This window comes from Salvia splendens, chromosome 7 (genome assembly GCF_004379255.2).
Source record: "Salvia splendens isolate huo1 chromosome 7, SspV2, whole genome shotgun sequence".
In the NCBI taxonomy this organism is placed as follows: Eukaryota; Viridiplantae; Streptophyta; class Magnoliopsida; order Lamiales; family Lamiaceae; genus Salvia; species Salvia splendens.
This window is the reverse complement of record NC_056038.1, coordinates 24,069,151-24,083,049: the sequence shown is the minus strand read 5'-3', so window position 1 is coordinate 24,083,049 and position 13,899 is coordinate 24,069,151. Positions and strand designations below refer to the sequence as shown.

Genomic DNA, 13,899 nt, shown 5'->3' with positions numbered 1-13,899 from the left:
CTCCCAAGTATTAGCTATGCAATCAAACATTAATTCAAATGTTTTAATGCCTTTAGAGCATCCACAATGGCGCCTAGCGCACCGCCTAGCGCCGGGCCGATTTCCGAAAAAAAAATCGCCTAGCGCTAGGCGATGTTTGGGCGCTGGGCGATCCACTCGGCGCCATTGCAAGCTCCGGATCGCCGAGCGCATCGCCCAGCGGATTTTTTATTTTTTAATTTTCGAAACACTATTTATACCTCACGATGAAGCCGGCCTCCTCCAAGCACATGCCGACATGCGCTAAACGGATGCGCATATTCGACTCCAAAAGGATTTAATTGAAGAGTTATGGGTGCGGAGGACTGTACGGAGTTAGTTTTTTTTTAATTATGTAATTTTTTTAAATGTAATTTTTTAAAATTTAAATAAAATTATTGCAGTTTCCTGTATCTGTGGCGTAAATTTAATTCCGTATTTTGTGTGATTGTTAATTATTTGTTTTATATAATTTTGAGTGATGTGGCTAGGCTATGACTAGGCTATTCTTGGGCTATTTGCTTGTCTTGATGTGGCAGGAAGATTTTTAGTGCTGATAATGTGGCAGGAGGAGTTTGTGACTAGGCTATGGCTGAGCTATGGCCGGACGAAAACTATCGTGGATGCTCTTAGTTTCTACTTACCATGAAATAAACCCTAATTTCTAAAATTCGAACTCCAATTTTACCGCATTCCACCATTCTTCGCACTGAAGGTTACGAGCTAGGAGCTTCGTTCTCTATCAATCCAAATTTTGAACACAAAGATCGGATGAATTAGCACCGTTAGATCAAATGTTTTCGTTGCGAGGAGGATGAGGAGTTGGCGAGTATGACTGGAGAAAGTAGCATCTATTCAGCGAATCAGCAAACTTAGTGCCGCTTTCATACAAGTGGCAGTGTTGGCATTTGCAAGAGGAAGAAGAATTTGATGGTTTGGACTATACAACCCGAGCTCCAGCCTCTTTTCCGGTCGGCTTGATTAAATTTTTAAAACAGCCCTAGCAACGGATGCCGGGCATACCTCTCGTGGCTCGTGAAACTGCGTGAGTGTTTACATTCTTTGCACTGAGTGGCTGATTCTGTAATTGGATTTTACATTCTTTGCCCTTTTTAATATTTCCTGCCGATCTGAGGTATAACATGATTAAGATACTACCTCCTTCCACGAAAAATAGTCTTGGTTATGAACCGGTAAATACGTTTTCCCTCTTCTTCAATTTGACGAATGTCTGTTAGATTCACGAACTTGGCATCTTAAATTTTTAACCAAGTTGACTGCATTTGAAATGTCATTGTTAGATGCCAACTAGGATATTCTCTGCATTTTAGATTGTGGAACATGAATTGTATCTGCAATCGGCCAGAATAATCAGTGTAATCTTATCTTGGAACAGGAATTGTTTTTGCAATTGCAGTTACTCCCGAGGTGTGGACCATGTGTGTCGACAAGATCCCCGTGCGCATTTGTCTCCAGAAGAGCAAATTGCCGCTGAGGAAAGCCTCTCAATTCACTGCAAGCCAGTTGAGCTGTACAACATTCTTCAGCGCCGTGCTGCTAGAAACGTAAGGTTCTTCTAATTTGCTGCGGGCCTGCGCCATCTTCCTCTTAGTCTCAGTTGTTCATGTTATTTCTTTTTTCAAAAAAGATATTTAAGTAGCTTTCTGGATATGATGGTGGAATTATCCAATGCTATTTCTTGGGGAGTTACTTCATTTGGTAGCAGCACATTAATGGTGAATTAATACGTACATATACATATCAATTACTTATTTTTTTGATTTTTTGCTTATTGTTGATAAGCTATCCACCCACAATGAATTTTGTTCATTTCATTCCAATCTCTTTCCTGTATATGCTTGTTGGAAAGAGTATTTTGGATAACAAAAGCTAAACTAGAGGCAGGTTCTGTTGCAGCCATCCTTTCTTCAGAGATGTTTACGGTACAAAATACAAGCAAAACACAAGAAAAGGTAGAAATCCTTAAATATATTAAAACTTTTTTGTGACTTGTTTTTCTACACCTAATTTTGAATTTTCAGCAGCCATGAGATGTTAGTTATGAATAGCTAACATCATGCGTCAAATGTATGCAGTCCATGTAGTTAACATCATGCGCCAAATGTATGCACGTAAGAGATAAGGTCTTTTTATCTTACCGTCTTGTCACTAATGGGTTTTCGAACTCTTACTTGTCCATCTTCCTACTATATTCTCTATCCACTTAACTCTCTAAACATCATTTTCTTAAATCTCGTGCCCAAAAGGAACGCCTCACTTATAGTGGGACAGATGAAGTATTATTTTGCTGAAGTATGTACTGTATGTTTTCCTCCAATCTACCTCAAATTTAAATGTGAAATTAAATAAAAAATTCACTATAAAGCTCTCTAGGAGGGCGGTGGGGAGCTAGGTGGCAGGCGGTAGCGCGGCTAGGGCAGTGGAGATAGGGTTAACAGAGAGTTCGCGTTCTAAAATCTGAATCTGATAAATGTGAAAGTTGAAAAATATTTAAACCATATTTCAAATATGTAAATGGGTTATGGGTCGGATTTTGGTGGGTCGGATTTTTGTCAGATAGGCTGAACCATTTTGGGAAAATAAGCCGAGTTGCAGGTGAATGGGTTAAGTGAGTGCATCAGCACCCCACTGCCACCACCTCAGTGTCAGGAAGTTCCATTTCTGGTGGTTCCACCTTTCGACGTTGCACCAACGCCTCTGCTGAAGTCCAACCCTCCACCACCGCCACGACCACAGTTTCCGATGGCTCTTAAGCTGTTGTCCACACCTATGTCACTGCCCTAGACTTAACCTTGTTTGTTTTCAGTAAAGTCGTGCCTCGTTGTGCCACAACCTATTGAATTTGATAACCGAGAGGGAAGAAGCAATAGCCATGGTTGGGATGAATTTCTGTGTGTTATTGATCGACTGGAGCAACTCTCTTAATATAGAGAGTTGCCCTAATTTACATATGGTAGGAGATCCCCTAATTATGATCCTATCAATTACACATATCAATCCCATGATTTGTTCCCTAATTACAAATTATTCCCTTTCCATATTCTAACACCCCCCCTCAATCTAAATAATGGCATCTCCGATACTTAGTTTGTCGAGTACTTCTTCAAACATCCTTGAGTTGACTGCTTTGGTTAGAATGTCTTCCAGTTGGTCTTCTGAGCGAACGTAGGGTAGCTCAATGATTCCTTTTTCTATCTTCTCTTTGATGAAGTGGCGGTCGATCTCCACATGCTTGGTTCGATCATGTTGGACTGGGTTCTCGGCTATGCTGATTGCTGCTTTGTTGTCACAGAATAGTCTACTTTTCTGAGTGGGTGGAAAGCCAATCTCGGTTAACAGCCTTCGTATCCATAGGATTTCAGTGATTCCGCTTTTTACCCCTCGGAATTCTGCTTCAGCGCTAGAAAGAGCTACTACTTTCTGCTTTTTGCTCCTCCAAGTGACAAGGTTATCACCTATGAATGTGAAGTATCCGGCCGTTGACTTTCGGTCGATCGGATTGTTAGGGTTTTGTATACTAGAAATCACCTTTCAAGTGATTGGATACTGTAAAACTCTAATTGTTATTTTCCAATAAATGCATCATATTATTTTTTGTCATAATGTTGTTATGTTTTACATTTAATGGTTGTTTATTGCATATTTAAATGTATAAGCAAACGTAACAAAATCTAAGTCTTTGTTTTAGTAGACCGGTTATGGGCGTCGTCCAATTTAAGGTAACACGGTCAGTTCTAAACAAAGAAAAATAAGAATTTCACAACCTATATAGGCCTAGACTACCTATCGTGAAAGGTTGCAATGTCAGTCCGATTATTTCTAAGCCTTATTGAAATAAGATGGCGTTGGTGTGGTATAGCACTGAATGGATCTAACAGCAAGACGAGTCTTTATGCTATCTACTGAAAGACGAGGTCTTGATAATTAATTTCTGAATCAATGTACGTTAGCATTGAGCATACGATATTGAGTATCTACTACTTGGACTTACCAAAGGTGCGGGTTTTTCGTCACCCAACGAATCGTAAATGAAGAAACATAAATGAAGAAAACAGAGCATACTCCTAGATTCGAACAGAATATAGAAATCGGGATGCCGGAAACTTGCTACGAATCGGAAGTACATCAGATCTACATAAACTGAACGAAATGAAACGAAAACACGTAAGCTAGGCATAAAATTAAACCAACACGACTCAGATTCACGTCGAATCCTTAATCCACTCTATATCCAAGACATCCGAACTCAACACCCAGCACAATCAACTCCATAGCTCCGATTCTCACAGATCTACTCAAATCAACTCCAGATCCCAACAATCACAGACAACCCTACGACATCAACAAGTTAAGAACCCGATTCATCCACAAACAAACTCCATTCTCCCAGATCCAACCACAAACCTGCGATAATCTAGAAAACAACCAACTCCAACAATCCAACTCAGAATTCAAGTAAACATAATCGACAAACAAAGATCAACACAGTCGGCATAAACTAAAACGAAACTTGCATAAACACAAAGAATATCCAGAAAACAAAGAGGTCCGAGCCTCGAACAGCGAAGCTCGGCGAATTCAGCAGAAACATAAACAGAAAATAAATTGTTTCTTCGCCCTCAAGTAGGACGGTGTTACCACCAGATCGAAAAGTGTGTAAGCTAGAAGTGAACCCCAAGTATGCCCTGAATTTCCCACGAAAGAACCCAAGTGTGTGAAGAAAAGTGAACTAAGCTACAAGCTGTTGGCGAGGTCTCCAACCGAGAAGATCCCTCCAGCGTGCATGCTTCTCTCTTTTATAGACGCGGACATAACCTTCTAGAGTCTTCGTAGAAATCTCTATTCTACCCTTCAACTCCGAGGCTTCCTCCGTCGAGCAATTTTCCGCATAATGTCCATTCTTTCGCCTTCTTCCTAGGTCCACGCAACTGTCTCACTTCTTTGCTGGACCTGGCGAAAATCTTCACACACCTGGCTTAAAACGCGTGTTAGACCCCGAAATTTCACGAATTAAAGCCCTAGACCTATGCATGAAATTAGCCTTATCAGCAAGAAATATTTGGTGAAAAGGCAAAGAGAAGATACATTGTAAGTCGGATTGACCTCTTATATAAAGGACAATGACTTAGATAACAATGCAACTTCTAAAGAGAGATCTAAATCCAGTTGGGCAGTTGTTGCAGTGGGAGATATTTATTTATGCTCACTTTATTGTTTTGTTTTGATGTTAGAGATTTTGTTTTATTGATACAGTCTTGTTTAGAATGAATTTATATTCAGTTTATAAACTCATTTATGATTCTACGATGTTCAATTTCATTTTATAATGCTTGCATTATTGAGAAATGTGGATCGAATATCTATCATAGTACCATAGAAAAACAAATTATACATCATAGTATCTAAACAATATAATTGCAAAAGATTGAGTATAACAACACAGTTCAACTTCTTAAACAATGAATGATAAAATATTTATGGTACTTAATCATAAGGCCGAGAAAGTACTTAGTAATTGTTCAAACTGATTTTGTCTAACTCAAGTTACTATCGAGATTTTAACAGCTTACTTATTAAATAGCTTGAAAGTCAGGTAAGTCTGGTTGATGCACAATAAGTTAGAATCTTTTGGTGGTTCAAGGGATTCAGAATACTTATAGAGGTGTGACATAGAAAGACTAGCAAGTCTTAATGGTTTATACCATAGGAGACGAGCACTGAGTTAAGATCAGTAGTGGGAGCTAAATCCTAGTTGACTACTCCAAGCATACTTCTAAAGAATGGGATAGTCATATAAGAAGATATCGAAGTCTCTTCAAGACAAGTTCGATAAGTGAACAGTTTTACTCAATAACACCTTATCATTGATGGGATATACGTTGGAAACAACGAGTTATACCCTAAAGAAACTACCATAACATCAGTACCTTCTACAACACACGAGTTGTGGACTAGAGGTAAGTTTAGTCCAGCACATCTCAAGGTGTGGAGTTATTCAAAGACATGTTTTGGAAAAGGTATCCAAGTAATTGGAGTTGTGTACTGAGGTATGTTTTAAGGTTGTCCCAAATGATAGAAAATGTACAGGTTCTATAATCTTCACAGCAAGATGTGTGTTTGTTTACACGAATGCTAGATTCTTTGATGAAGATTATGAGGAGAACTACAAGCCTAACAAACATGATAATTCTCAAGATAATGAGAATATCTATTTTCCATCTTAACCAATAAGTCATACCATTAGAAACTTATGCACTAAGAAAATCAACGTTTGTACCTAAGATTGTAAGAGTAGTGTCGTAGTGGGAGCGTTCTTTGCGAACATAATAAGTTCATGGGTCTAAAAGAGTCTTAAGACTCAATCTTAGATCAACTTGAATATAATCCCTGTAACTACAAGGACGCAATGACTTATTCAGATAATCATTCTTGATAAGATGATAGATTCTGAATAACAATCTTAAATAAACAAGAATGTTTGCAAGGCTTGCGATACTACCCATAGATTATTTCAGTCAGTGGGAGCTAGTGGACCTGCAAGTGTAAGCATGGATCTCAAAAGGCTAGAATAACGGCAAAGGGTTATACCCAGAGAGAATTATATTCTCGCCTGCCATTTTTGCCTAAGTCGATCTGTATATTGTTTATTGTAGCCTACATAAATTAGGATGTACTCCCTCCGTCCAGCAATAGGAGTCCCGTTTTTTCGTTTTGGGACGTCCGGGAATAGGAGTCCCGGTTCACTTACCATATTTAGAAAAATTAATTACCCTCCCCCAATTCTCAATTACACTCTCCCACTCTCTCAATTACACTGCCGTTTACTCCATCCTCTTCCTATGTGGAAACCTTAATCCACGCCGTTTTGACGAAGATTCACCGCCGCCACCGTCGCGATCTACCCCGGTGTCACGAAGATCTTCGTGGGGGGAGACGGCGTCGTCGATGTCTCCGGGACGGAATTCGAGCTCGATCTGTGGCGGTTCCGCCTGCCGCCATCCATGCGCCCCGAGCTCGTGTCCGCCGCCTACGAGGACGGTGAGCTGGTAGTGACCGTGCCGAAGGGGGAGGACGAGGAAGACGGCGGCGGGGATTTGGGGAATCGGAGTAGCTTGTTCTTGTACAGTAACCTAATTTCCCCCCTCTTTCTCTTAGCTCCAATTTCAATTTTAAAGAAAACGTGATTCACTTATTTGGTGTTCGTGATTCAGACTCACTTATTTGGTGTTCGTGATTCAGATTTGGTGTTCGGGATTCAGACTCAATTTCGTGATTCACTTATGTAATGGAAGGCATTTTTTTATGTTGAGTGTTCTTATTAAATTCAGTTTCCCATTAATTGTGTCCATTTTTTTGGTAGCCTAAAATTAAAATCATAATGCATAAAATTAAATTCATGTTGCACCCCTTGATATGAAAACGTGTTGCATTGTTGTAGACAAAAAAGAAGGCAGCTGGTTGTATGCAAGCTAAAAAAAGGGTTTAAAACAATTAAGGTGGGTCTCAAATTCCACTATCACACACCATTTATTACACACTCCAAAACTTTCTTAAAACCCGTGCCCTGGAGAAATGGGACTCCTATTGCTGGACAGAGGGAGTATATACTATGATTGTCAAGACAGTTTTCTTTAAGTAGAAGTCTTTAGGAGATCATCTGCATGGAACATCTTAATGGTTATGTAATACAGGGCAAGAAAGTTGAAAGTGCACTATATTTGGTATTCTTGGTACTCTACGATGATGACATCTATAAAAGTTGATAAACAACTAAGAGAGTTATCTAGCGTAGGAAACTGATCGTCTATCCAGTTTAAGGATGATGGATTTAAGATAATCTATTTACATTCTAAGCATCTGTGTCATTAGATTGCTAGAAAAAAAATGTATGTTTTCTTAAAGAATCCTACATCTACACAATACTTAGACACTTTAGCATTGAAAATTCCAAGAAAAGGTTTTTCTTTTTCTAGACGGAATTATTTTGTCTCTAGTCAAGTGTTTTTCGACATTGAACGAGATCAAGAAGAATGAGACAAGTTCCATAATTGGAAGTCTCATATATGCTATGGTGTGTATTAAGTTAGATATTAGCTTTGCCATTGGCATAGAAGCATGATATCATTTTAACCATGGCCAAGGACATTGGATTGGGTAAAGAATATACTATAGTACTTGAAGAAGACTAAACGGTATGCTCTAGTTTACCAGACATCCATGTTATGTCCTTTAGGTTACATCGACTTGATTTTATAATTGATTGATGATCGAGTTATCCTCTGACTATGTGTTAACGTTAGGAGTTGAAAACTGAGTCATGAAGGAGTGTGATTACATCACAGACTCTATCATGAAAATTACAAGTGTGGTTTCATCAGAAACTACTAAGGTAGTTGTTAATCTCAGTAACTTCCTAATAGCTTTGACCGTGAATCCGAGTATGCCTATGAGTATTATATTTTGTTATGATTACTCTACCCAAGTGTCTAACTCGAGGGAAACACGATCTGATAAAGTTAAGCAATCACATAGAGATGAAGTATGAAATTAATTAAGGATTAAGTGCGCAGCAAGCCGTTATGGTTTCCAAGATATCATCAGGGAACAACCTGGCAGAACTTTTCACAAAAAACCTATGTGGCAACATGTTTTACACATGAGATGAAAAGTACGGTAGTTCGATGTATCATGGCCCGAGACCTGCTTAGAGTATAAGTGGGAGAGTTTTGGCAGTGGGTATACTCGAAAGCATGATTTTGAGTATAAGTGGGAGATTGTTAGGATTGGTATACTGAAAAGCATATTTCGAGCATGTTGCACGGATAGAATTGCATGTATACAATAAATTCTACAATCCACTTTTAACCCAAGGCGAGAAGAATTAATTTTATCGCATTGGTGTTTGCTTATGCATTTATAAGATGTTTCTCAAACATTTAAATGTATAAGAAGCAAATAAGTCTAATTCTTCTACATAGTAGACTGGTCGTGAACGACGTTCACAAAAGGTGCCACAGTCGGTCCTTTGTAGAAGAGAAATGGAATTTCACAACCTAGATAGGCTTTGGCTACCTATCGTGAAAGGTTGCAGTGTCAGTCCGCATGTTTCCTTACCTTAGGAAATAAACGACACTGGTGTGGTATAGCACTGAAGGATCTAACAGTTGAGATAAGTCTTTCTTGCTATTTACTGAAAGACGAGGTCTCGGTGATTGTTATTTCTTAATCATTGTTGACATAACACTGAGCATACGATATTGATTATGCACTACTTTGATTTATCAAATGGTGTGGATTTTTCACAATCCAAGAATCCTGGTATCTTGGGTAGTGGTGATCAATGTCTAGAGGTGCTAGTATTGAGTCCAGTTTGATAATATCCTCAAGAGGTGATCGAAAAAGGTTTTATTATTCAGAAACCCGGCCGGTTGGAATTTATTCCAGAATAATAAATAAAGATTTTGAAATAGACAACTATTAGAAAAAGATATTAATTAATTAAAGCAGACTTAAATTAATTAATGGATATTTATATCTTAAACACGAGAAATAATAAATTAAAGAGATAAAGCCCGGATTACTCGTAATTTGGGATTGGACGGGTAGTCAATATTATTTTACTGTAGTGGCTAATAATAATATTCTGTCGGACTTGTATTAAATTGGGGCTCAATTTAATTAGTAAAAGTCCAACAGGTTTGGCCCAAGTCCAACCTCCATGGATCCCTAATCTGGCCCATCATAACTCTATATAAAAGGAGATTAGAAAGGAGATTCAATAAAAATTAAGTGTTAATTTTCGTGCTTCCCTGTGGGAGTGGACGAAAAATCGGTTTTTGAGAAAACTGATATTCTGTCTCCTTTCTAATCAAGCCCTTTTCGATTCTGACAAGCTTTGCCCACCCAAAGGTCGGATTCTGAGTTCGGGATACAAATTAGAAGGTTCGTGGTTGAGTACGAAGAACATCACGTGGAGAAGGCGCAAGCAATCGACGATTCTTTGGAGAATCAGATCGGTAATTCTAAACCGTAGGAATTCATGTTTTAGGTTTTAATTCCTTTTACATGTATTATGTGCGTTCTTGGATGCAATTCTGTGTTTAACATGTACTTAATTGATCCCATAATCGGTCAAATAGATCTGTAATTATGATTTATTTGTGAATGCATAACTTCCGCTGTGCAAGGGGCTCCAAACCCCAACATCTACCGCATGCCTTACTTCCAAAAAACCACATAAAGATAGGGACTGGATTTTTGATTGTGGACCTACTGACACTATGTCATTTGATATTGCTGATTTTACTGGGATCACTGAATCCAAGAAAAGCTATGTTCAGACAGCTAATGGGGAATTACTTCCAGTCCAAGGAGCGGGAATAATTAAAATTTTGCCCACTCTGAGTATTTCAAATTGTCTATATGTTCCGTCCTTGTCCCACAAACTGCTATCAGTGAGTCATTTTACAAAGGAGCTTAACTGTACTCTACTGATACAACCCTTTTTTCGTATGTTACATGATATCCGGATGGGGACGATTGTTGGGCGTGGCGCTGAACGAGAAGGACTCTACTATGTGGACGAGATAGCTCAACAAAGTAATGTGTTGCTGACTCTCGGATCCACAGACCGACAGGCTTGGCTATGGCATCGGCGACTAGGACACCCATCTTTAGGGTATCTTAAAACCTTATTTCCTAGATTTGATAAAATTTCTCATTTGAACTGTGATACTTGTTTTCTGGCAAAGAGCCACAGACATTCGTTTAGAATTAATAATACCCACGTGGACCATGTTTTTTCCCTTATTCATTCTGATATTTGGGGGCTTGCACCAGTCATGGGTGGTGGAGGTTTTAAGTATTTTTTGCTCTTTATTGATGATTGCTCGCGTATGACATGGGTCTATTTTTTAAAGTCCAAATCTGAAGTCTTTGAAAAATTTGTCCTGTTTTACACCTTTGTCCAAACTCAATACAAGAAAAATATCCAAATACTTAGGTCCGATAACGGGGGAGAGGGGGGGGGGGGAATATGTCAATAGCCAAATGCAACAGTTCTTTGCCAAAAAGGGTCTTATACACCAAACCACATGTCCTCACACACCTGAACAAAACGGGGTAGCCGAAAGAAAAAATAGGAAACTACTCGAAATGACTAGAGCTCTCCTAATTGATTCCAAGGTCCCAAAATCCTTTTGGCCGGAAGCCCTAGCCACCTCAGTCTACACTTTGAATCGTCTTCCAACAAAAGGCCTTGACAGAAAAATACCCATTGAAGTCTTATCAGCCTATACAGAACTGCCCCTACCACTCACACTTGAACAAAAAAATTTTGGGTGCTCTGTCTTCATCCACATTCCCAAAATTGAACGAACCAAGTTCTCCCCATGTGCGATAAAAGGAGTGTTTGTGGGATACGGAATGCACCAAAAGGGGTACCGTTGCTACGACCCAAAATCCAAACGAATGTTTGTCACGATGAACTATGACTTCGTTGAAAATGAATACTTTTACCACCAACTTAGCGGTCAGGGGGAGAGAGAACCAGAACCAGAAATTGACCCACTAAGTTTGCTTCCCATTCCCATTCCTATTATAAACCATAGCCTGAGGCCAAATCCTGGTCATGAGCCAAGTCCTGATCGGGAAGAGGACCCAACAGAGGAGGTTAGCAATACCGCCGAGCACGTCTATGACACTCCAGTAGAGCCCGTCAAGATCGGTGACATCGTCGCAGTACAATCCCCGACCGATATTCCTGAGGTAAGACAAGATGCCGACCCTAGTAAAACTCTTTGGCTTGAAACTAACCATGATCACAGCAAAGAGCCGGAAGCAATCACAAGTGGACAACAACGGGTTCTACCGCCAAGAAGCACCAGGGGAGTCCCACCAAAGAAATACTCCCAGACTGGAAGGGACGAAAAACACAATACTCCATTGTGAATTCCGTGAAATCCCATATGACATAAATGGCGAAGGTCTTTGAAGCAGCGCTGTATGAGGAAGATATTCAACACTCTGTGGAAGAAGCAATGAAGCATAAACAATGGAGGGATGCCATGAAACGAGAAATGGACGCACTACTAAAGAACAACACTTGGGAAAAGTGTGCATTGCCAGAGGGGAAGAGACCCGTTGGGTGTAGGTGGATCTTTACGATCAAAAGGCGAGCCGATGGATCAATCGAGAGGTACAAAGCTAGACTTGTCGCAAAGGGATACACCGAGACCTATGGGGTGGATTATGCTGAGACTTTCTCACCCATGGCAAAAATGAGTACTGTTAGAGTCCTACTGACCGTTGACGCAAATCAGAATTGGCCACTTCACCAATTTGACGTCACCAATGCCTTCCTTCACGAAGAACTGAAGAAGGAAGAAGAAGTATACATGGAGGTTCCCCCTGGATACTCATACGAGTTTGCACCTGGGCAAGTCTGTCGCCTGAAGAAGACCCTATATGGCCTGAAGCAGTCCCCAAGGGTATGGTTTGGAAGGTTCTGTCAAGCAATGGAGAAGTATGACTACCAGCAGAGTAACTCAGACCACACTCTATTCCTCAAGAGGGAAGGTAACAAAGTAACGTGTCTCCTTATATATGTGGATGACATGATTAATACAAGAAATGATACGGAATAAATCGAGAAACTAAGGACAAACCTGTTCAAAGAGTTTGAGATGAAGGACCTGGGTGCACTGAAGTACTTCCTTGGAATTGAAGTGCTGAGATAAAAAAAGGGCATATTCTTACGACAAAAGAAATATGTGCTCGATCTTCTGACAGAAACCGGCTTACTTGACTGCAAGCCTGCTGAGACGCCAATGGTATAGAATCATGGCCTAAAGATAGAAGAAGGAGCACGGGCTACAGACAGAGAGCGTTATCAACTCTTAGTCGGGAAGCTAATCTACCTAGCTCATACCAGACCGGACATAGCCTATGCTGTTGGAGTGAAAAGCCAGTTTATGCACAATCCACAAGAGGAGCACATGAACGCAACAATGAGGGTGGTGAGATACTTGAAGGGCACAGTAGGGTATGGAATTTTACTGAAGAATGAAGGGCACTTAGAAGTCTCAGGATACACTGATGCTGACTGGGCAAGTGAAGGGGTTGGCAGCGGAAGCGTGCAACCTTTAATGATCACATAAATTTGATCTATTTAGCAGATTATTTAGACAAATTCTATTCGCGTAATTATCACATGTATCATGCTCATAACTTGAATTAAAACATGCTTTAGCATATAAAAATCCCTAAAACATGCTTACTATGGAATTAGCCAATTTACCTCGTTGATTCAATCAAGAATCGATGATGGCTTGCTCCGTCTCCACGTGAAGATCTTCAATACTCGACCTTGGATCTTCTGACTGGTGTCCCAGACTATACGCTGATATTTGTGTGGGCAAATCTCACCAACGTACTAGGACTTGAATAACGAAGACAGAACTCAGCTCACGGAGGAGGCAAAATTTCGAGCTCTCTCTTTCTTAGAGGGGGACGAAAATTTGATAGAGTAATAATGTGTATTTTCTGTCTCCTTTATTCTCCTATTTATATTAAGTCACATATTGGGCCCAGTCAGGGATCTAAGGAAGAATTTGGAACTGGCCTCACCCAATTAGCTTTTTACCAATTAAATTGAACCCACAATTTAATATAAACTTATATTCTAATATTACAAGCAGCCACTACAGAAGTAATATTGCACTGCCTTCCAAATCTGAAATTACAAGTATTCCGGGTTTCCTTTAATTGCATTTAATTTATTTCCCGCTCTTAAGATAGACACATCCATTAATTAATTATTGTCTGCTATGGACTTAATTAATTAACATATTTTAATCTCCA

General features: G+C 39.7%; 1 pseudogene; it reads left to right on the top strand.

Moving 5' to 3' along the window:
- Window positions 1-1,028: 1,028 nt before the first annotated feature.
- The window catches only part of LOC121810592, a 73,925-nt pseudogene continuing 61,054 nt past the window's right edge, over window positions 1,029-13,899 (top strand).